This window comes from Sarcophilus harrisii, chromosome 3, assembly GCF_902635505.1.
Source record: "Sarcophilus harrisii chromosome 3, mSarHar1.11, whole genome shotgun sequence".
Taxonomy (NCBI): Eukaryota; Metazoa; Chordata; class Mammalia; order Dasyuromorphia; family Dasyuridae; genus Sarcophilus; species Sarcophilus harrisii.
The window spans coordinates 86,271,832-86,294,749 of NC_045428.1; the positions used below are offsets into that span (position 1 = coordinate 86,271,832).

A 22,918-nucleotide genomic window follows, 5' to 3' on the forward strand; every position below is an offset into this window, starting at 1 on the left:
CCAGTAGCCAAGTAAACCGGATTTGAAAGCCAAGGACTTGACTTAAGATCTCAGCTTCCCCGGGCATCATTTGTGTAATTTAGCCAAATTACATGATCTCTCTTCAGTTTTTGTGCCAATTTTTCATCTCATTTGATATCACCTTCAGTTCCTTCTAGAAAATCGAAGACTTTGGACCAAGGATCCCCTTAGGCCCCTTTCAGCTCTTCAATTTGGGGACATTCTGTAGTACAGTACGAAGTATATCGGATTTGAAATCACAGTGTTTGGGTCTGAAACTGCCATTTATTACCAGGATAATCTTGGATGAGACATTTAACCTCTTGGGTCATAGTTTGACCCACCTTTTAAAAGATATACAATTAATAAGTGTTTCTTAACATAATTTGATTTGAGGGAGAATGGACCCATCACCTTTTAAAGGCCCTTTCCATTCTTAATCTGTGAATTTATGAGACTAGGATTTCAGGAGAAAACTAATTTTGTATGACTCTCATTCCAGCCATTTTGAGAACTCCCTTATTTAAGGAACCTGAAGCAACTTAGACTTTCTGAAAGCACAGAGTATGTTGCTTTACTTTTAAATCTAATGAACAAAGTCACTTGCCTACTTCCATTTTAGTCAGCTTTGCAACATCCATGACTCATTAATGCATTCTCCTGAAAAATTACCAGGCAATGGTTCCTATTGGAAAAACCCAAAACCACACTGAACATCTGCTGGTGAAGGTATTCATTAGCTCTGTCTGCTGTTCTTTTGGCTAATTGCCTGGGAGTAAAGTTGACGCATTTATGGGGGCTTAACCTGGTGCTAGTATTAGCAGAAGAGATCATGTAATGTTTGGAAAAGAAATGGAAAATGTCAGGCATATAGCATCCCAAACATAAACTTTATTTACTACTCTCTTGAACAGTTTGTTTGCCTATAATATTGTTCACACAACTGATAAGAGAAAATGTATTTAATAACTACTCAGTGCTAATATGCTGTAGTATGCATGGCTGCCTAATTTAATTTATCTCTGATTAAGCCTATTATGTTTGAGATCACTTTACAGAAGAGACTTTTTTTGCCAGCTGTAAGCTTATTTGAATTGTAATATAAGTTAATAATGTGTGAAATAACCAGCGGTGCCTGCTTCTAAATGTTAATTTTATCAAATGACTTCCTGAGTTAGTGCATACACAGATCATTCATTGGCATGTAGTTGGCATGTTATTGATTTTAGGGGGCATCATGTAGTGGAAAGACTGAGATTCAGAAAACTTGAATACAAGTCTTTACTCGCTCACTTAATAACTTTGTTTACTTTAACAAGATTTCTGAGCCTTAGTTTCCCCATCTTCATGTTCCTTAAATAATTTTCTCCATTGGGAGAGGTCGAAAAGGAAAATAAAGAGATGAGATGCTTCATTCTCCAGAGCCCATTACTCATTAGATCATATATTTATATCAAGAAGTACTTTAGAGATCACCTATTCAGAATCTCTCAATTGATTTTGTTTTATTTCATTTTCAATCCAGCCATTTTAAAGGTGAAAAAACTGAGGTATGGTCAGCATAATTCAATTATTTAAATAGTAGGTAACAAAGCCAAGATTCTAACCCAGGTTGTCTGATACCTAAATCAGGGATCATTTCCTCACATCGTTGCGTTACAAATCGAAAGGAAAATGAACATTTGACATTTTCATAGTGTTAACTATCACTGTTGAAGATAAGTGTTGTTATATAACTCAGGCTTCTTTTATTTGTAGGTTCCCCCTAAAGGCTACTCAAGGTTTAAGGAATGTTTTAGGAAAATCTCCACCTAAATTCCAGATCACAAACCCCCACAGATATTACCAACCATTTATTACCAGGATAATCTTGGATAAGACATTTAACCTCTTGGGTCATAGTTTGACCCATCTTTTAAAAGATATGCAATTAATAAATATTTCTAAATATAATTTGATTTGAGGGAGAATGGAACAGATAACCTTTTAAAGTCCCTTACCATTATACCAACTAAAGGACACACATTAGTTCAAAGTGAAAGATTTGTAGGGAGACCTAATAGAAACTAGATTTTGATCTTTTGCTGGGGAAAAGTGGGAGAAAGATCAACAACCTTTCAAAACTCTATAACTGGCACAATTATAACCATTTTATCATACATAATTCTTGGATGACAAATATATCTAAAGAGCTAGCGAAAGAGTTAAAGTCTTCCCTATCGGACTTAGTAACTCCAACATCCTTTGAGGATATGGAAGTTGGGTATTTGATCACCCTGAAGAGAATGGGTTAATAGTCCAACTGGATACCTATTAGAGAATGTAAGAGATGCCCAGGGGTGAGTTATTGATATGCAATGCCTGGTGGGTTCCAGCTAAGACAATTTCAGCAAAAGACACCGGCATCTTTGAAATGTCAAAGGCATTAAGTGTTTCCCTGTGTGTGACTTTGCCACCTCTCCTTCCCACATGTACCTTCGTCATGAGTTCCTCAAGGCATGATGCCCACGTGTGATCACTATAAATACTATGCTCATTGAGTGTGTATGGGAGATAGCAAGCTCAATATTTGAGGGGTAATGTTCTGTTGCTTTATTTACATTGTTATTTAATTAAGTACTTTATCTTTGAACTAAATGTGCCATCTGACTAGGATAAAAGTAAATGCATTAGGGGAGTATCCTTAGTCATATTTTGGAGTGTATTTTGACCCACAAAGTATCTTGAATCTGGGATAGAGTATGAGCAATGTGGGATTGGGTGGGGGAATCAGAAGGAAATAATTAGAAACCTTAGCAAAACAAAAGACAACAAATACTTCATTTCATGAATACAGATCAGACCTGTACTCCATGTTTTTACACTACTGGTTTGAGAGGGAATATAGGTTTAGAATACACGAGACCAAGGCAGCATACATGGAAGGAAACGGAGATAGTACAAAACACAAGACTAGAGCTCTGTCATTAATGGAATTCTTCCCTATCTTTGATCTTGCTGCATCCTTCCTTGGATAGCTGCTGATGGCACTTGCTGTTTTCATGATATACCATCAGACTAATGACTTATTTTTTTCAGTTAATGCAATCTGCTTGGATCCTGTGCTGGTCTATCTTCTCTACTGCATTGCTATTTCTTGATGTCTTTGATGAATTGTTCTCCGTTGCTACCAGCTGCTCTCTCTCCACTAAATTGTAGTTGTACTAAGGTTCTTGGTCTCAGAGGAAAAGCATCTCAGCCCTTTTAGCTATGAGCCCCAGGGGCTATTTCAACTTTATGTGATTCAGATGCTTAATCTATCAGGTAGCCAGAGAAGTCTTTTATATTAAGTCTACCTATTTAGCTTTCTTCTGCCTCTGTAGCCACTCCTTACATTCTGTCTACTCTTTGAGCTAGGATGAAAAAATTCCTTTCAAATACCCTCATGCTCTGGTTTATAAAAAAATCACCCCAAGACCTTCACTACTAAGACGGAAAATGGATGGGGAAACTGGCAACTTTGTCCTGCTTTTCAAACTGGAAAAAGAAGTCACAGCACTCCCTACATTTTAAAGACTGTTTGTTTTAAAACCTTTAAATAATGCAAGACCAGATGGGCAAGTAGGTGACTTAAGAGATTGCCAATAAGTTATAAAGCATTTCATGCCTATGTGTGGACATGTTTATTGACACATGAATAGTGAAAAAAGACTTGTAATTTTGCTGTTCTGTGCATTGATCTCTTAGGTAATGACTACATTTGGCCTTGTCTACATAATTTGACTGAATCAACTGTTTTCGACATCATTCTGTTTTACACTTATGGTAGCTGATTGCTGAGTCAATGATTGAATTGTACATAATCCAATTTGTTTGCTCAGCGATTTGCTTTATTTCATTGTAGACTATTGGAAGCACATGTAAATCTTAGAAAGAAAAGTTAAAGTTATTGCTGAGGAGTAGAACATTTTTGTTTTCTTTTGTTTTTAAAGAATGTTTAAGTCATGTTATGACTCTTCATGATTCCATTTGGAGTTTTCTAGGGAAAGATACTGGTTTGACATTTCCTTTTCTGCCTCCTTTTACAGATGAGGACCTGAAGGAAATGGGGTTAAATGACTTGCTGAGGGTCATATCTAATAAGTGTTGAGGCTAGATTTGAACTCATGAAGATGAGTTTTTCTGACTTCAGACCTGGTGCTCTATCCATATCTACCTCTTTAGGTAACTGAGTGCTTACTTTTAGAAATTGATTGTTTGTAGTGATATATTTTTCTGGAAAAAAGGTATTTTATTTAGAAATTGATTATTTTCAATGGGAAGTTGCAAATCATTAGAAGCAGGTAAATAGTGAGACCCATAAGAAAGAAGAATCAAAAATCAAAAGCAAAGGGGGAAAATAAAACAGTAACAAGATCTCATAGTAATCCATCAGTTAAGGGGAAGCAAGGGACTTTAATTAGCACAATTAATTAAAGAAGACTTGTATATTCATTCACTTTAATCTTTTCCACGTGGATGAAATTAGAAGCTTTTTTAGAATATGAAAAGAGATATTCAAGTATGGGTCAGAAGTCTCAAATTGGACAGCATAAATTATAATTGTAGACTGCTTGAGGAAAAGAACATGTAATAATTATCACACAATTTTAGAGATGAACAAGGACTTTTAGTCACAGTTTGTATTCCTTTATTTTTATATATAAGAGGCAGCTAGGTGGCACAATCAATAGAATGGAGCTAGAGTCAGGAAGACCTGAGTTCAAGTTCAGCCTCATGTACTTCCTAGCTGTGGGACCCTGAGCAAATCATTTAGCCTCAGTTTGCCTCAGTTTCTTCCTCTGTAAAATGGGGATACTAATAGCATCTACCTCTCAGAGTTGTGAGGATCAAATGAAATAACTCCAAAGTACTTAGCAAAGTGCCTGGCATATAACTGGAAGTATAAAAATGTTAACTCTTATTATGAAGAAATTGAGAACTATGATATTTTGCCTGAAGTCACATAGCTAGGTTGCCAGGACTTGATGGAAGGCTTCCTGACTCATAATAGTTATTCTCTCTTCAATACCAATATGCATCTCTCATGCATGTCTCTATATCCCCCTTGTGCCTGACATGGAATAATCATTGAATAATTTTTTAAAAAAATTTATTATCACTAGTAAAAGTCAAAGCATTTTGTTTCCTAAATTGGATTTTAGTAGTTTCTCAGATTTAAAGGATTCCAAGTATTCATTAATAAGAACCTTTTTTGAAAATTTTTCATCACGCATTTGATTATTCCTAATTTTAGATTGCTTGTACAGTCTGTGGGATCACCTTCTCTAGTCAGCACTGGATTCAGTCAGATTTGAAAAAGAACCAGATGTGCTCTGGTTTATCTGCTGTTTCAATGACCAAATCAAATGTGTAACAGATCAATGATGGGGAGGAAAGGAAGGAGAGACAGAGACGGACACAGAAAGTTAGAGACTTTTAAACTTTGATTTATCATTGTACTTTCAAATTTTATTTTTAAAATTACATTAATTTAAAATTTAATTTTAATTTAATTTTTAAAATATAATTTTATTATTTTTCAAAATTTCATTTCTCTTGATTTTTTTCATTTAAATTAATTATAAAATCCTTCAAAAATTTTTTTCTCAGTAATGTTTACATTTTATTAATTGTTCTATTTCTACTCTTAAATTATACATCAGTTCATTGAGGTCTTTTCAGTTTTCTATAAGATAGTCTGCTTCATAATTTCTTATGTCATGATAATATACTACATCTATTTGCCACATTTTATTTAACCATTTTCCACCATGAGGACCCCTTCAGTTTCCAGTTTGGGGCTACCATTAAAAAAGCTGCTATAAATATTTACATTACATAATAAAGAACATATTATTTATGTATGATGTACATATTTGCCTCTAATTCTGGGTGTCCTACAGGATAAGCCCTCTCCCTTTTATCAGCTCCCATGGTTTTGGCTGCCATCTCTATCCTGACAATATTCATAGTTTCCCACCTGTCCTATCCCAACCTCTCTGCTTGTTTTTAATCTCATTTCCAGTTACTTTTCACAGTTAGAACTGGATGTCCCCAAACTCAAAATTTCCAAAACAGAGCTCATTTCCCCTAACTCCTCTCCAATGTTCTCAGGCAACAAACTCCTCCTGGTCTCTCAGACTTATGATTTAAAAGTCATTTTTGATTCCTCTCTATTTCTGATTCCCCATTTCTAAGCTATTGTCAAGATCTGTCCCTTTTGCTCTTGCAACATCTCTCCAATAATGCCCCTTTCTCTCCTCTGTACTCTGTGGTACAAACCCTCAATACCTCACATATGGAGTATTGCAATAATAGGGCTTCTGATAAGTCTTCCTGCCTCAAGTCTTTCCTCTCTCCAATCCATTTTTCATTTAGCCACAAAAATGAATTTCTTAAAGTGACAATCTGTCATTCAGCAAATTCCAATAGTTCCCAATGACCTCCAAGATCAAATTCAAAATCCTCTGCTTAGTGTTCAAAGCCCTTCACAGTCTTTCTCTTCTTACCTTTCTAATCTCGTATTTTTTGCACCTTACTCCCTGTCAAGTATTCATTCCTTCATCCCATGACACCATTCTCCTGCATGTTCCACAAACAAAACAAGACACTCCATTTCTTGGCTCTGGATATTTTCTTAGTCTTTCCCTTCTTGTCTTCAACTACTGAATTCTCTGGCTTTTTTAAAGTTACAAATAAAATTCCAGTTTTAACAGGAACTTTTGCTCAAATCCTCTCTATTTTAGTGTTTTTTCTACCCTATTTAACCTATAGATAGCTAACATGTATATGTTTATATGCATTTTGTCTTTAACCTTAGGCTATAAGCTCCTGGAGGACACATACCTGTGCTGGTGTTTATATTAGCACTTATTGACTGAGTATCCACCAAATGTGGACAAAGCCACTAAACTGATTGAGTTTTCTCCTCCACTCCCATCATTATCATATCATACAGTAAGAACTTAATGACTGTTTAATGATTGATTAACTGATATATATATATATATAAATTGATGAATATATATCTGTATATATACACACATATATATTGATATATATTAATATCTATATATATATATATTGATTAACTGATATATATATAAATTGATGAATGTGTGTGTGTGTGTAAAATCTCCTTTTCTTCCTTAATTTCTTTAGTCTAAAGGATGTATAGCTGGATCAGTGAGTATTGATCAGTTTGGTAACTTTTTGACATCGTTCCAAATGCCTTTCCAGAAGGGAACGATTCCCAGCACCAACTGCCTAGCATGGTACTTTCTTTGCATACAGTATGTCCATCCATTTTTGAATAAATGAGATCAACTCCACAGCATTGCCCTCCTTAGTTTTTAATAAGTACCCAATTGAGCATAGCATAGTATAAACGAAAGCCACATGGATACAGTCCTATAAAGAGTTTATGGCCTGATAGGCAATGATGACATTTATAGGAAATTACATCTGGCATAATAAAAGGCTTAAACCAAGGCAATAGTTTAGACAGGAAAAATTAGAGATCAAGAAGATTTTCCACAATCAGACCAAGGAATTGTCCATTTTTAGGTGGACAGGGAATGAATAGGTTAACTGAGAAAAGACTGGGAAGGTAGCTCTGGGAAATCCATGTCTAAGCTATGTAGCATAAAAGAGAGCCTTCAGCTTTCCCATCTGGATATTTGTCTCCCTAATGGCAATGTTTTCCATTAATGAAGTTAGAGGGCACTGTAAAAAGAATTGCTCACTTAGCACTCAGTACTAGAAATGGCTGAATGAGTTCCAGACTGTCTGTCTCTATTCTGAATGACCTCAAATTGTACAGTACATCTGATTTTTCCATGGTCTCAGTTCTCCCTAATGCAACCTGCAGAACAGCTCTTGGCTTGGTCTCTTGTTTAAAAGCGCTGCTGCTTTTATTTTGGTTTGATAGTCTTTTCCCTGAAGTTTGAATCAATGCTTACTGTTTGGAAATGCGGGAAACATATGTCTCAAATTGGGCATCTTCCCAACTTCCTAGAGCTCAAACAGTGGGAAGATGGAATAGGAGAAATTTGTGGAGGGAGGTCATCTTTCCATTTTTTCTTTAGCTCCCTCTAAAATTGCAAAGAGGTTACTTCCAGCAAGGGAGAGAAATAAAGGTCTGTAGCAAACCCCACCCTGAAAGTCTTTATTGGATCACTAAGGATCGTTTGTAATATTTCATTATTTAGGTAACTCCAAAAGGCATATAAAAAACCTGTACAATAATGTATATGTATATATGTGTATATAGATGTAGATATGTACATATAGATGTCAATATTACTATATTACATATATGCCAGTTTTTCACTATATAAAGTATCAGAAAAGAGTACCAGAGACCATAGAATTCAAAGCTAACTAGGACAAAATTGAGGGTGTGGCTCTTTTCTTACTATTCTTTTCCCCCCAGAAATCATTTCCTAAGAAACATCTCTGCCTAAGGAAATATTGCATTTTTTAAAAATCAATTCTTTTTTTTTTAAATTCAGAGGTTTTCCTCATTTCCTCTCTTGGCCCTCAATCCCATTCTGTTTCTTAGGAGATTTCATTAGATTCTAGCTGACCCAAGGTTACAATTTATTGTTTCAGAAATCTAAATTGCCCTTAGGTCTCAACCAAGAGAGCTATAGACAATGGAATAAATGTTCTTTTTAAAAAAAGAGAAGAAAAAGCTCCTCTCCAGTTATTCTTTTCTGAAGCAATTTTGAAATGTAGCTTTTCTAAGAGCCTGATTGCCCTCCTTTTTACATAATGAAGGGCAAGAAAAAATACTCTATAGAGTAGAATTCAATTTAAGGAAACAGAAAAAAAAAATATACACAAAATTATAATAAAATTGATATACATACATATAATTACATAATATATATTTTAATATCTTATATGTGTGTGTGTATATATATATATATATATCATATGATTAACTGAAAGACATTTTGTGAGAGTATAATAGATGAGTAAACGCACTCAGTCACCAATATACCCTCCATTCAGTCAGCCAGCATTTATTATGTGCCTGTTATGTGTTGGGCATTGTACTAAGTGTGTACAGAGATAAAAATAACATGATCCCTACTCTTAAAGAGCTTTTGTTCAGTTGGAGGCTGGGGCCAGAGAATGCCTACAGACATAAAAGTAAATATGAAATATATACGTGTATAAAATATACATACCATAAAATCTGCTTTTCAAAATCAAGACCAAAGCCACATTTCTGTATTTTTATTAAAAATAGGTAGTTTGGCACTAATTATACCATAAAGCCCACCTGTACACTTTGTTATGACCTAGAGGCTGGTCTGGGGTTTTCAAAAACTGCCAGAAGAATATATTCTCTGGAAGGTCCCACCAAGCTAAAAAGAAGGTGACCATGGACCAGGGGAGCTTAAGTACAAATTAAGGACCCAAAGTTGGCCATGGGGTTAGATTTTTATATACAACTAAGAAATATGAAGGAGTGGCCATCTGTATCTGTGGAGAGTTATTCATAAAGATGAATTAATGAAGTGGATAACTAATCAGTAAATTATAATCACAAAAAGTGACTTCGTAGAGCATTTTAGAGTTTGTACTGCACTCCTGTGCTATTATCCCTATTTTGCAAATATTGGAACTGAGGTTCTGGTTAACCCCATGGTCACAGAACTAATAAATGTCAGGCAGGATTTGATCCTGTAGCTTCCAAACTGCAAGTCTACTTTAGTATAATATCCTGCATTATTGATTAAGTTCATCATTTCAACATACATCATAACAAGAAACATTTTATACATGATCCCACAATTTTAAAACCTTTTTTGGCAAAGCAGCCCTAGACAGTGATTATTATTACCTAAATACTGCAGGGAAGATTGTCTGAGGATGAAAAAAAAAAACTTCATCATTTCTTTTCCTGGTAGTTACTTGCCCCTGTATCCAAATATATCTGGCACATACACTAGTGCCTGTTTTTAACCTCTTCTCTTTTCAGACCTTCTGAGTTAGAAAATCAAGCCAGGGAAAGTGTATGAGTCACTGAGTCATTTTACTGATTGAGTCTACTTGCAAATTCATGCTCTCTATCTTGAGTCGGATGCACCATGCTGCTATGCTTGGCTTTTATTCATATTTGTTGGCTCATTATTGTACTCCCAACAATGGCTGTTAAAAAGCTTTTGTCCCACCTTTCCCACTCCCTACTCTAATCTTGTCCCAATGCTTTTAGCAAATGACCTTGCTGAACCATTTGAGGTCGTTGCACCTAAGCACATCCAAAATGTAAGTACCAACTAGAGTTATATATTCAGCTTCAACCTAAAATATCATTTCTGATCACCTGCTGATTCCTTCCACCATGGCTTCTTTTCAGAAATTCAAACTCACATTGCCTAAAACTTAAAATTATCCCTTTCCTACCCAAAGGACCATTTCCTTGTCAGCCAAGCTTGAAACTTCAGTGACATTGTTAGTTCCTACCTGTCTTTTGCCTCTTCTTTCAGTGAATTCCCTCAATTTAATGAATTTTCCCTTCCAACAGCATTTATCACATCATTCCCTTTTTCCTCATTTCCATTACAACTACTCTAATTAAGACATTCATTACCTCTTGACTGAACAAGGTCCTACAATTTTAGAGCTGAAAGAGACTTTAATGGGGGTAATCTACTCTAGGTTCCTACCTGACTCATGAATCTTTTTAACAACACATTCAACAAGTAGTTACCTAGCTCTGGCTGACATGCTTATGGAGGTAGAGCACTCACTGAGTAGCAGGGGCTTTACTTTTACACAGTTTGTCCCCAATTGTTTGGGGACTAGTCCTTATAATGAATCAACACACCCAGGGTCAAGTAACTTGTGAGACATTATTATTAAGATAAGAATTACTCTTTATCCTTTTTTTATTCCCTTTAATATTATTCAGGCCAAAAGCATTTAGATGATTGTGGATACAATTTAAAAGATTTGCTAATATTCTGGTGTTGTATGCAGCCACAAGACCCAGTACATATAGAAGCATATAGTGGACACTGCCATCTATAGTTGGTTAATTTTCATTTAGAATTAACACTGAATAACTTCCAAGCTAATGGCAAACACCTTTGGCAAGTATATATCTCTTTATTGAAAATCTTACTTGATATTAATCATCAGACATTCATAGAACAAAATTGTTTCAGTTGGTACATCACACATGATTTTTATCATGTACAATGGTGATACCTATTGAAAGAGAGATTTTTGGGGACCTTTTGCTTTACTGATTCAAATGGTGTCAAAAGATCCATAGGAACCTTTTACTTAAGTAACATGTTTTATTCTGGAATTTTATTTGCAAAATTACTTCTCATACTTTTAAGAAAGATGCACTAAATGTATATGATATATAATTATATATATATATATATAAATATATCATTATTATATAAATTTATATGTAAATATGTATATAGTTATGCATTATTATGTGTTTTTATTTTATTTTCTATAAAATATGCCTTTGTTATATATAATTTATATAAGATTTTGCGGGAAGGGAAATGTAGGTATGTGGATCAGTGGTTATCTCATTTAATCCTTATAACAAGAGGTATGACCTCCCTGCTATTATTATCCTTATTTTGTTGATGAGAAAATTGATGATAAAGTCAGGATAGATCTCAACAACCTAGAACAGTGTATTAAATACATTAAGATGAAATTGAATAGAAACAAATGTAAAATCTTAGAATTCAAGGGAATTGAGAAGTTATGCAGGGTTTTTTTTTTTTTTAAAGATTTTTTGCATTAGGCAGGAGAACATTAAAACTGTTTGTGAAATACTATATAAATTGTTTATTTGGTATGAGAATATTTGGCAGTATGCCTAAAAAATGATTAAAATCCTTTCTCCTTGTTATGCTGTCTTTCTCTGGATAGAAAAAAAAAATCATATGATTAAAATAAAAATATGCTCATAAAAAAGTTTTGCCTTCATTTCATTTTATTTCTTGCCTCATCTTTTTGAGAAAATGACCCTGGATTCTCTAAAACCTTGCCAGAGAATTTGGAGTGCTTGTTAACTTAAAGCATTCAGTCAGTCCTCAGGCTAATTTTGTTTTGTGTAGGAAGACAAGCCTCCCTCAGTTCCTAAGAGCTTCTTTCTAGCAAGGTGATAAAATTTTTAGCTCGCTTCTAGAATCCCAATAACTGATTCTATGACTGTAGGAATTCATGCAGACTGCATTCTAAGGGTTAAAAGGACTTTCTCCATCTGCTTTAATGCGAGTTAGAATTCTCTCCAATTTCTTGGTGTACATCGCTGCATACTGCCTCCATCATTAGATCATGAGGTCCTTGAAATCTGTTACTCTCCCTCTCACTTAGCACATTGCCTGAACATAATAAGTACTTAGTGAATGTTGATTTGGGTTCAAAAGGAATTAACTGTCTATGTACAGAATTGGGAGGAAAGCAATGTCCAAATGACATTGGATGGTCATTTTGTGTGAAAGGGGGCTGAGGGGTTGAGATACTGCCAATATGACATGGAAGTGACAAAAGCCAAGGCAATCCTAGACTCTGTTATGAGCAGTGTGTTGTGATAATGCTGGGGATAAGGTCCTTGTATCCTGCCCTGTCAGATCATCCCCAGACTAGCACTTTGAGTTCTGGCACTGAATTTTAGGAGAATCCTAGAGAAAACTGTTGAGATGAATGACTGGGAGGGTAATAAGTTAGGAGAGTTTTCCTCCTTACCATACGGTAAGTTGAAGACATTAAGAATTTTTAACCTTGAAAAGACGAGAATTATTAAGGATATGATAGTTATCTTCATATAATTGAAGATCTACCACGTAGGAAAGAGAGACTTGGTTTTAAGCCACTGGGTTCTGAAGGATAGAATTAAGAACAATAGGAGATTCTATCACAGAAAGCTTCCCAACAATTAAAGCTAAAGTGGAATGGGTTCCCTCAGGACATAATCGGTTCCCCATTAGTAGAGATAGGAATGATATAAGAGGTATGTCTATTCGAGTGCATGGTTTAAACCAAATGCATTCTGAGGTTCCTTCCACCTCTGAAATTCTCATTTTGATATCGATATGTTTGCTTCCACTAGTCAGTGATCTGCCTTCAGAAAGCTGATTCCAAAATGACCATCCGGCCACTTTTTATACACAAAGATAATCTTTCTCTCTCTTTCCCTCCTTTCCTTATATAGATTTCAGCTCTAGATTATGATCTACTGTGTCATCCAAGTCCCTGGAAGTTGTACTTTTCAAAGGCCTTTACCAAAGGTGCTTAACCAATGTCTTTTGATATGACTTAATTTTCATTAGGTCTCAAGAAAATACCATGGTCTAGTAAAAACAAATTTGCTTGACTGAATTATTCCATTTCTTCAGTCATTTAGATGACCATCTTTTGGTCGCTTGTAGACTTTTTGCTACATTTCAGAATGTCTTCCTTGTCTTTCATTTTTTTATTCTGGTCAAGGAAATAGAAAACAAATTTAAAATCTCTCTAAAAGAATGGCAATAACAAACTACTGGGGTGAAGGGGGGAAGGAATTCTGAGAATGCTTTCTGAAGACAACCTTCACAGGTACCATATGCCTGAGTGGGGAATGTTTGGGGTGGCTAAATCGGTCTATGAGATTTAACTTACTTTTGAATGAAGATTATCAAGGATAACCATGTACAAGGTTGTAAATCTGCTTAATGTTGCATGACTATGTTGTATGCCAATAATACTCTTTAAGCACAAGCTTTGAACACTTCAGAAACTGCCAATACAAATGATTGAGACCTCAAGGATAATGGAACCATTTGAATCATGATACACAAGACTATGTTATTGGGGAAATTAATGAAAACCTACTGTTTATATGCATTCGTTTCTTTCCCTCCCCCTGGTTTCTCAATATTTGAGTGTGTGTGTGTATTTTATATATATATATATGTGTGTGTGTGTGTGTGTATGTGTATGTATATGTATGTGTGTGTATATATGCATATATATGTATATAATATACACACAGGTAAGTGTATATCTACAGGTATGTATGTGTATGTCTATGTATGAATGACATAACTCCTACCAGAAAGCAGTGATTGTATTAGCCATGATTGTACTGTGCTGGTTGAGTATTTCTATCTAGCCTCTTGTGTTTGGGATATGATCCTGATTCAGAGAAGTAACTAGTTGAAGCAGGGACCAAGAAAAACAAATATTGCATGGACATTGAAGGTACTTTTTTCCTTGTATCTCATAGAAGAAAAACACTCTGGGAAATAACTTTGGCCAGTACTGTTTGTTTACTAGACAAAAGTAATATGCACATATGTATATATATTTCATATGTGTGTATATATAAATGTGTATATTCATATATATATATATATATATATATGTATATGTGTGTGTTTTATTTGGTATAGCGGTGCATTGGAAAATCGGAATTTGGATTAGCAGATTCTGTGGTGTTTTTTATTGTAAGATCTTCATTTATCAGAATTTTGTTCCAACCCAGCAATGTAACACACAGTGAGAGATAATTCCAAAAAAACTATCAGGGTTTCAGGGTTGAGTCCTTCATTACTCATAAAGAGATTTGTTTCTTTTTCCCCCTTTCTTCCTTTTTTTTTTTTTTCTATGTCCTTTTCCTTCCCCTCTTCACAACTTTCTGTGATTATTAGATGCATATTTTTTTTCCATCAGGATAAAATAAAAATTGTCTTCTTTCATTATTGAGACTTGTGCTTTTATTGGCATAGATTCTCCTAGTATGGCAACTCCTTTTATCTAGGCAGAATGGCAGGTGATCTGTAATTTAATCTCAGAGCTTTGCTTGAGGCACTGAAAGTTTTGTTCAATAACTTGCCCACTGTCTCATAGCCTCTCCCTCCCTCCCTCTCTCTCTCTCTCTCTCTCTCTCTCTCTCTCTCTCTCTCTCTCTCTCTCTCTCTCTCTATATATATATATATATATATATATATATATATAGTGTGTGTGTATATAAACATATATATATACACACACACATATATATAGTGTATATGTATATAGCCAGCCCTGTATATTCTCTATTCTATGCTTCATCTTTTTTTTTTTTTATATATACTTCATTATATTCATAGGGGGAAAAATATCCTAGAAGTCTAACATTTTTCTTTTTATAGGTCTGATATTCTTAACCTGAGATCTTTGGACTTTTCCCCCTCACATTTAGACAATGATTTCAATATGTGTTTTTCTTTATAATCCTATGTATCTTATGCATTAAAATAACATTATTCTAATGGGTTTGGCTGCACCAAACTGCCGAAGGAAGTCTGTGATGCAGAAGAAGCTTATAAATGGAGTGGTTCCCTGCTTCAGGTGGAGTCACTGGAGTTAACATTATTGTCAGAGAATGACCTGAAGTCTAGCACGGTCCGGCATAAGCAGCAGCATCTGACTTTGCATGTTTGTTTCCTAGTGTGCACTTTACATAGCTGTCCCTTGACCCTTTCCTAAGAAATGGGCTTGCCTAAGGGAAGTCTCACAGAGAAAAGGGTGCTTGCATCTGCTTAAGGAAATGTTTTGCTGTATAATAGCTTATTTAGGGCAATGTGATGGACTGGCACAGCCAGATTGAACAAGCAGAAAGCAACCTGGACCTCCACTAGAAAGGGAGCAACACTGGGAAGCGAATTGCTCATTTTGGGTCTAGCATAAATATCCACACCCGAAGACCATTGGCGTCCCTACAAATTCAAGTAGGAAACTCAGTATCCAATTTCTTATCTTTGCTAAAGCTTCACAGCAAGCTCCAAGATGGTCCGCATTAGTCGGTTCAGTCCTGCAGATCCCAGTGTAGAAATTTCTCTCAGAGGTACGTTACTGTTTTAAACTTTGTCAGTCCTTGGAAGAAATTGGAGGGTGCTTCTCAACAAGGCCGGTGATCTTCCCCAGGTGCAAGTTCTTTGTGCTTTCTGTGTGTAGCTTGCTAGTGTGTCCCCTGGAAAGAGTTTGACAGCCACTTTCACAGATTTATTGAATTAAGAATGAGCTAAAAGAAGGCAGTCACATTTGAGGTGGGAGGGTGGGGGACTTCCAACAATGCCATTGTCTATCTATTTTGTTCTTTTCTGGACTCCTGTTTTTTATTTGTTAGTTTTCTGCCAAGAAAATGAAGTTGGTCTAGTGTAAGCATTGCCCCAAGGCCAGCCTTTCTTAAAAATGGCCAAGGTAAGAAGAACAAAGGCCCTCAAAATAAAGGAAATGAAAAATCCATAAGTAGATGCTTGTTCCTGTATGACTGAGTCTTTTTTGTGTGTGCTGTCTGGTAAAAGAATGGTGCCAAAGGCTATGTTTGATCCAATAGATTTAACAGGCTGTGCTTTTGAGGAACATAATGAGATTTCATGTTTCTCTTTTAATCTGTCCTTCAACAATGAGTAGATAGATTATTAGGAGGTGCTTCCCTTAGTCCCCAAGAAGTTGTCTAATTCCTTTTCACTAAAAAGAGACCATGTTTTACTTTTATGTGAGTTTGCATACACTTGGATTAGCTGATAAAGGCTGATCAAATTAAATAAGAGCTAATATATGGTGGATTCAGAATGGTGATAAATGGCCTTTGTTCAGTAATGTTTGAAGTAGCTATACATTTTTGGTTTACCTTTTAATAAATATCATTATCTTAATGGAAACATCTATTTTCGAAATTCATCTCTCAGGATAACTGTCAGGAGCCACAGCTGGAACTGAATGTTTTGGTGTCTGTCTGCTTTTCTGCTCAATTAAAACCATTGATTGCTACAATCATTTTAAAGGCATATCATTTATATTTTGTGTGAAAGACGCATTAACACATTTTAATACCATTTTAAAATCACATACACTTGAGTGACTTCAGGGTATTCTAACTTAAATCTTTGGTAACTTCAGCAAAAAAATTTAAATTGACCAAGGCATATCATCCAGAAATGAGGAAGCTTATGAGCATAATAGACTTGGCCCTGATCAGAGCCCACCTTGAATAGGATGTTCGGTTTTAGATACTATCTTTTTTTTTTTTTTCTTTTGCTGAGGCAATTGGGGTTAAGTGACTTGCCCACGGTCACACAGATAGGAAGTGTTAAGTGTCTGAGACCAGATTTGAACTCAGGTCTTCCCAACTTCAAGGCTGGTGCTCCATCTATTATATCAACTATTTGCCCCATTAGGTGCTATATTTTAAGGAAACATACTGGGAAGTTGGAGAACAAGCAGTAGAAAGGGAAGGGGAGGGCAAGATTGTGAAGGGACTGGAGTTCTGGCCATGTGAGGGACTGAAGTAATTGGGCATGTTTAGCTCAGAGAACACAAAATTTGGGGGTGGAATGCAGGATACTATAGTTGTATTCCAGACTTTTCATATAGAAGAGATATAAGATTGGTTCTTTTGACCCCACTACAAAATGGAGGCATATTTAAACTTGATGTCAGGAAAAAACTTCCTCCAACAGTTAACATGACCCCAAAGTGAAGTATTCTGCTTTAGGAGGGAATGGTTCCCTCCCACTAGAAAGCAAGAAGTTTTTAAATAGTACCTAAATACTTGTTAATGATTGTAATAGGAATTCTTGAAAAGGCTTGATTAGACAGATTCTAAGTTCTCTTCTCATTCACCAGATTTTTTTATTCTTATTGTTATCTTTTTCAAGGCCATTTGCTATCGATGCACTGATAGTACTAATCCTTTCCATTAAACCTTCCCTCTTATCAACCAGATGCTGAGATACTATAGACTGAACTGATGACATTATGAGAACCAAAACATATTCTTAACCCTGTACCAGAAATTATAAGGTGAAAGCAAGCAACCAAGTGTATTTACTTGAGTCGTGGCCAGTCATTTAAGCCCATGGAATAACCATATCATTTTTGTCAGAACTGCAGGCACCAATACCCCAGAAAACCAAATATCAAAAACCTAATTTGAGATCATCTCAAGAATTAGAAATTCAGCCACTGGGATTGGTTTACCAAGGTAAAAAAAAAAAAAAAAAAAAAAAGAAAGTAGATGAGTGACAATTACAAGTCTAACTTGACGCCAACATAGAGAATTGCTATGATACATCTTCTGTCTTTTATTTATTTATTTATTTATTTTTGGCAGGACAGAGTAATATAATGTATACCTATTAAGTTAGAGGAAAAAAATTGGAAGAATGGTGAAGGTGAGTGATATAGTAGAGTAGAAAGAGTGCTTGTTGTAGAGTCAGGAGAGACCCAAGTTCATTTTCCATTTCTGACACTAGTTCTGGGACATTGGACAAGTCAGTTTTTGCTTGTTAAACACATAGATTTCCTTGTTTTAAAAGGGGAATAGTAACATCTCCTTCTGCACAGGGCTAGTGAGAGGGTCACAGGAGAAAACAGATGTAGAAGACTTTGCAAACTTTCAAATTGACATATAAATGTCAGTCATCATCATCATCATCACTGTTATATGATAGAGCTTCTTGTTTGCAAATGTAGGAAGTAAGATGCCTGCAAAATTATCTAGGGACTGTTTTCCTTATATAATTTTTGGGCAACTATGAGAAAGCAGAAGAAAAATGATAAAAGAAAGGGTGTTTTTTCTCTCTCTCTGTCTCTGTCTCTGTCTCTGTCTCTGTCTCTCTCTGTCTCTTTCTCTCTGTCTCTCTCTCACTGTCACTCCCCTCTCCTAGTTTCTTGTGGTCTCTGTGTCTCTGTCTCTGTGTGTGTGTGTGTGTGTGTGTGTGTGTCTCTTTCTCTCTCTCTGTCTTGCTGTCTCTCTCTTTCTCTGTCTCAGTCTTAACCAGCTTCCCCTCTTTTGTTCTGAAGAAATCTCTGTGAGGTGTTAGAATGTCACTGAATCGGTCAAATTGTGCCTGCCAGCTATTCTCATTCTCTTTCATGAAAGCAGTACCCACTGATCAACATTTTCTGGAGACTTGTTTGATGTCTGCATTGAAAGAACCTGTTTTTTTCCCTTTCTTTTTTTAAAGCTCACTCTCTCATATAACATTTATAAAGTCCCCGTTGAGTCAAAGTTGTACATTGCACATAGGAGAAACAACCAATACATTATTTATTTAAAATGTCACATGCCACCAAGATAGGTCCACGGAGTACAAAGGGAGGCATTTTCAAGGTCAGGTTATAATGAGGGAGGCACAAAAGTTAAACTGCCAAAGCTCTTAGATCCCTGCAAGACTTTTTTCCCATTCAGTGGTCTCAATCTAATTGTTAAATGGAACTTTGGAATATTAGAGTTGAAATGAATCCTCCAGGTCATGATGCAGTCTGTTAATAAACATATATTTAGTACCTACTATGAGCCAGTGACTAAAGGATGAGGATACAAAAGAATGCAAAAAAATTAGTCCCTGACCTCAGAAAACCCAAAAGTCCAATGAAGAACATAACATGAAAACACTTAGGTACAAACAAGATTCACTCAGGATAAATTTGGAAATATTCAATAGAGAGAAGACATTTGGATTCAGAAACATTAAGAAATGCTTCTCATAGAAGCTGAGACTGTAAGAAAATCAAGCAAGTAAAAGGGTAGAGATGAGTAATATTAAGAGAGAATAATGTGTTCATTACAGTGATTCCAAAACCATAAATTCATGGAAGCTAGCATGATGATACCTTTCTATTATGAAGTAAGATAGCCTCAGAGTCAGTATGACTCTTGTATTTAATAAAACAGGAAAGCATTCTAATATCTCCTACTTTTTCTCTAGTTGGATATTCATTGTTATTTAAAAGGAATGAATTTCTAACTCATACTTCCTTGTTTGGCTGGTTTCTTCCTAGATACTAAGATTGAAAGTCCAGACTTCTTAGCTGAGAGAATAAAATCCTCCACAATTGGGTACTGGCTTGACTCACACCTTATTCCACATTATTCTCTAGCACATGAACATTGTAACTATATATAGTAATTATCGCCATGTACCCCTGAATTTGTGCTATTTTTCCATTTGTAGAATTTTTTAACATGGGAAGAATCAAGTTTTCTTGACTATTTTACTTCCTATATTTGGCAGCAAACACCTTTCAAAATGAGTGATTTTTGTAGTAAATCAGCAACCACACTAGGAAAGGAAACCAAATAATATTTATTGAAGGATATTGTTTATTGCCTCAGAAGTGATAGACACAGAACATGCTACAAGTTTTCTAATAGCCCAGCAACAAAAATGACATCCGAGCTTTCCCTTTTTATATGGGAAAAGTCCCATTTCTAAAACTTGTTAGGGAAGGCAATGATACTTTATCAGTTTTTCTTCACTTCCTATTGGCTCTGAGGCTGTGATCTGTAGGAAATCAAGATAGAAAATCAGTCTTATAAACATTCCAAGATCTACACTTTAGGATCATTTCTAGCCAGTGATGTTAGTTCATCTCTATTCACAGAGGAGGCACGGTAACTTGATATTATAATTATAATTATATATACACACACAAACACACACATATTTATACATATATAGTATAATATTAACAACAGCTGGTATTTCTATAGCACTTTAAGGTTTGCAAAGTTCTTTCCAGAGATCTCATTTAATTCTCAAAACAATCTTGTAAGGTAGGTGTTATTATTATTATCCTCATTTTACTGATGAAACTGAAACTTTTCACACACAGAGTAATAATTATAACAATGATAATAATAATCGTTATAGAGCACCTACTATGTTCCAAGCCCTATGTTAAGTAATTTACAACAATGTTTAATTTGATCTCTATAATAATCCTGATAAGTAGGTGCTATCATTATCCCCATCTTATACATGAAGAAACTAAAACCAAGGTTAAGTCCCTTGCCTAGATGGAATATGTTTGAAACAGTATTTGAAATCAGGGAGCTTTGTGTTACTATACAAGTCACTTAATCCTGTATGCCTCAGTTTCCTCATCTGTAAAATGAACGGAAAAGAAAAATGACAAATTACTATCTCTGCCAAGAACACCTCAAATGGGTTCATTAGAACAACTGAACAATAAAGATTCCTAGTGCCATGGCCAACGCTCTATCCACTGTAACACCTGACTGATGTATCCTTACATATATTATGGAAAAGTTTATTCCCCCAAACCAAATATTTATGGAATAAACCAAATATGTATGGAATGAAGTGAGATGGTTATGGCTTAATTAACCTCCTGCTGTCTATACTTGTCTATGTCCTTGCTCTTGTTCATATTATTCCCAATATCATGAAATGCCCTTACTCATTTCCTTCGTTTCTACCATTTGAGATTCTCAGAAATCTACCTCAAAGGGTTCATCTTCCAGGGATCCTCCATTGATTTTCCCCATCCACTAATTAGTTTTCTCTCTTAATCCACTCTTTTATCTTTTGTATAATGTCCCATCTTGGTCTGGAAGGACACACTTGGCTCTGCATTTTTATGAATCTGTGATTCTGTTGAATTAAGTTTGGAGCTGCTATTATTTTGATGGTGGTTGCTTGAACTATGATGCACAGACTAGAAAATTAGGAGAAAGTGATTTATTAAAATAGCATTTCTTTTAACCTCTATTTCTACATCAATCAACTGATCAGTTTTGTCTACTGAGCTATAGTATTTATGCCCAAAGTCACAGATGTGACATTCTTTGTGCAACAGATTGTTACAAAAAATTTGTTTACATTCAATTTTCAACAATGCAGATCAATTGAATTATATAAATGATATGAAACTATTTACCACATAGGACTGTAGAATTAAATATAGAAGGGACCTGAGAGTTCATCTAGTCCAACTTTTATTTTATAGTTGTGATAACGAAGGCACAGAGGTGAGATGCTTGCCCACTCAAATTTATGTAAATCAAACCAAATAATAAATGTATTGAGGGAGTAATATTTTTACAGGAAACTACAGTCAACCCTTTTGCAAAGTGAGGAATGAATTTTTTAAGTGAACAATTCCTGAATGTATCAGGGAATATTGTTTTCAAAGATGGAATTTATTAAGACCTCTTAATGTGAGGCACACCTGCAGTCAATTCAGGATTCCCTTGGCTTTAAAGTTATACTTTTCCATAATATGTGTATAACATTGGACAATTTCTAATTTACACAACAGATATTCTTGGCATACAAAAGTGAATAATTCTTCTTCCTGCCATAAAATTGGTATGTATTATGTATCATTACTGGATGCAGTTAATAAAAAATTACTTGTGTGGGCATTTAATGATTTTAACACAAATCTTACTTGAAGGTCTCTGAATATTATGCCTTTGATTTGCAAAAAGAACTAAGAATTGATGTGAATACGTGTATAGAGCTGGGAATTTGGGTAAGGGCACCAGGTATAAATCTGAACAAAAGACTTGTCCAAAAAATGCCAAAGAGTTCATGCTAATACTAAAATTTGGTATGGGTTCTATTTAAATGTTTCCCCCCCCCCCTTTTTTTAGATTAGGCAAAAATGGGATCATGAGGAAATTTAAGAACTGTTAAGAGTTTTATTATTATTATTATTATTGCTATTCTAAATTAGTGGGCCATTTCATTTTGTTATTCATTGTTGCTGTGGCCCATCCTCAGACACCCCAGGAAAAGGCAGAGCAAAGATTTTTTAATAAGAGATTCACTGAGTTGAAAAAATAATGTCCTTGGCTCTGGAACTATGCATTTAACACATTTCCAGCATATGCCATGTGGAAAACTCATCAGGACTTACCCAGTGCTTTTAGATTGAGGCAGCAATGTGCATGAATAAAAGACTCCAGTGTTGACCTTTTTTTAGTAAACAATACTAGAAATGTTGAGCACCTTTAAAATTCAAATGTGGTTTTTAAACCGTGTTCTCATTTTTATGGACAGCTGAGACCTGCCTGCACTAATACCCAGATAATCTGAGGACTTTACAAAGCTTGTGAAATTAG

At 35.2% G+C, this 22,918-nt stretch overlaps 1 protein-coding gene across 9 annotated transcripts in view; it reads left to right on the forward strand.

The window, feature by feature from the left end:
• Positions 1 to 22,918, forward strand: part of ENOX1 (ecto-NOX disulfide-thiol exchanger 1) — a 663,627-nt gene that overhangs the window by 345,007 nt on the left and 295,702 nt on the right. The gene's annotated exons all lie outside the window — the stretch shown is intronic.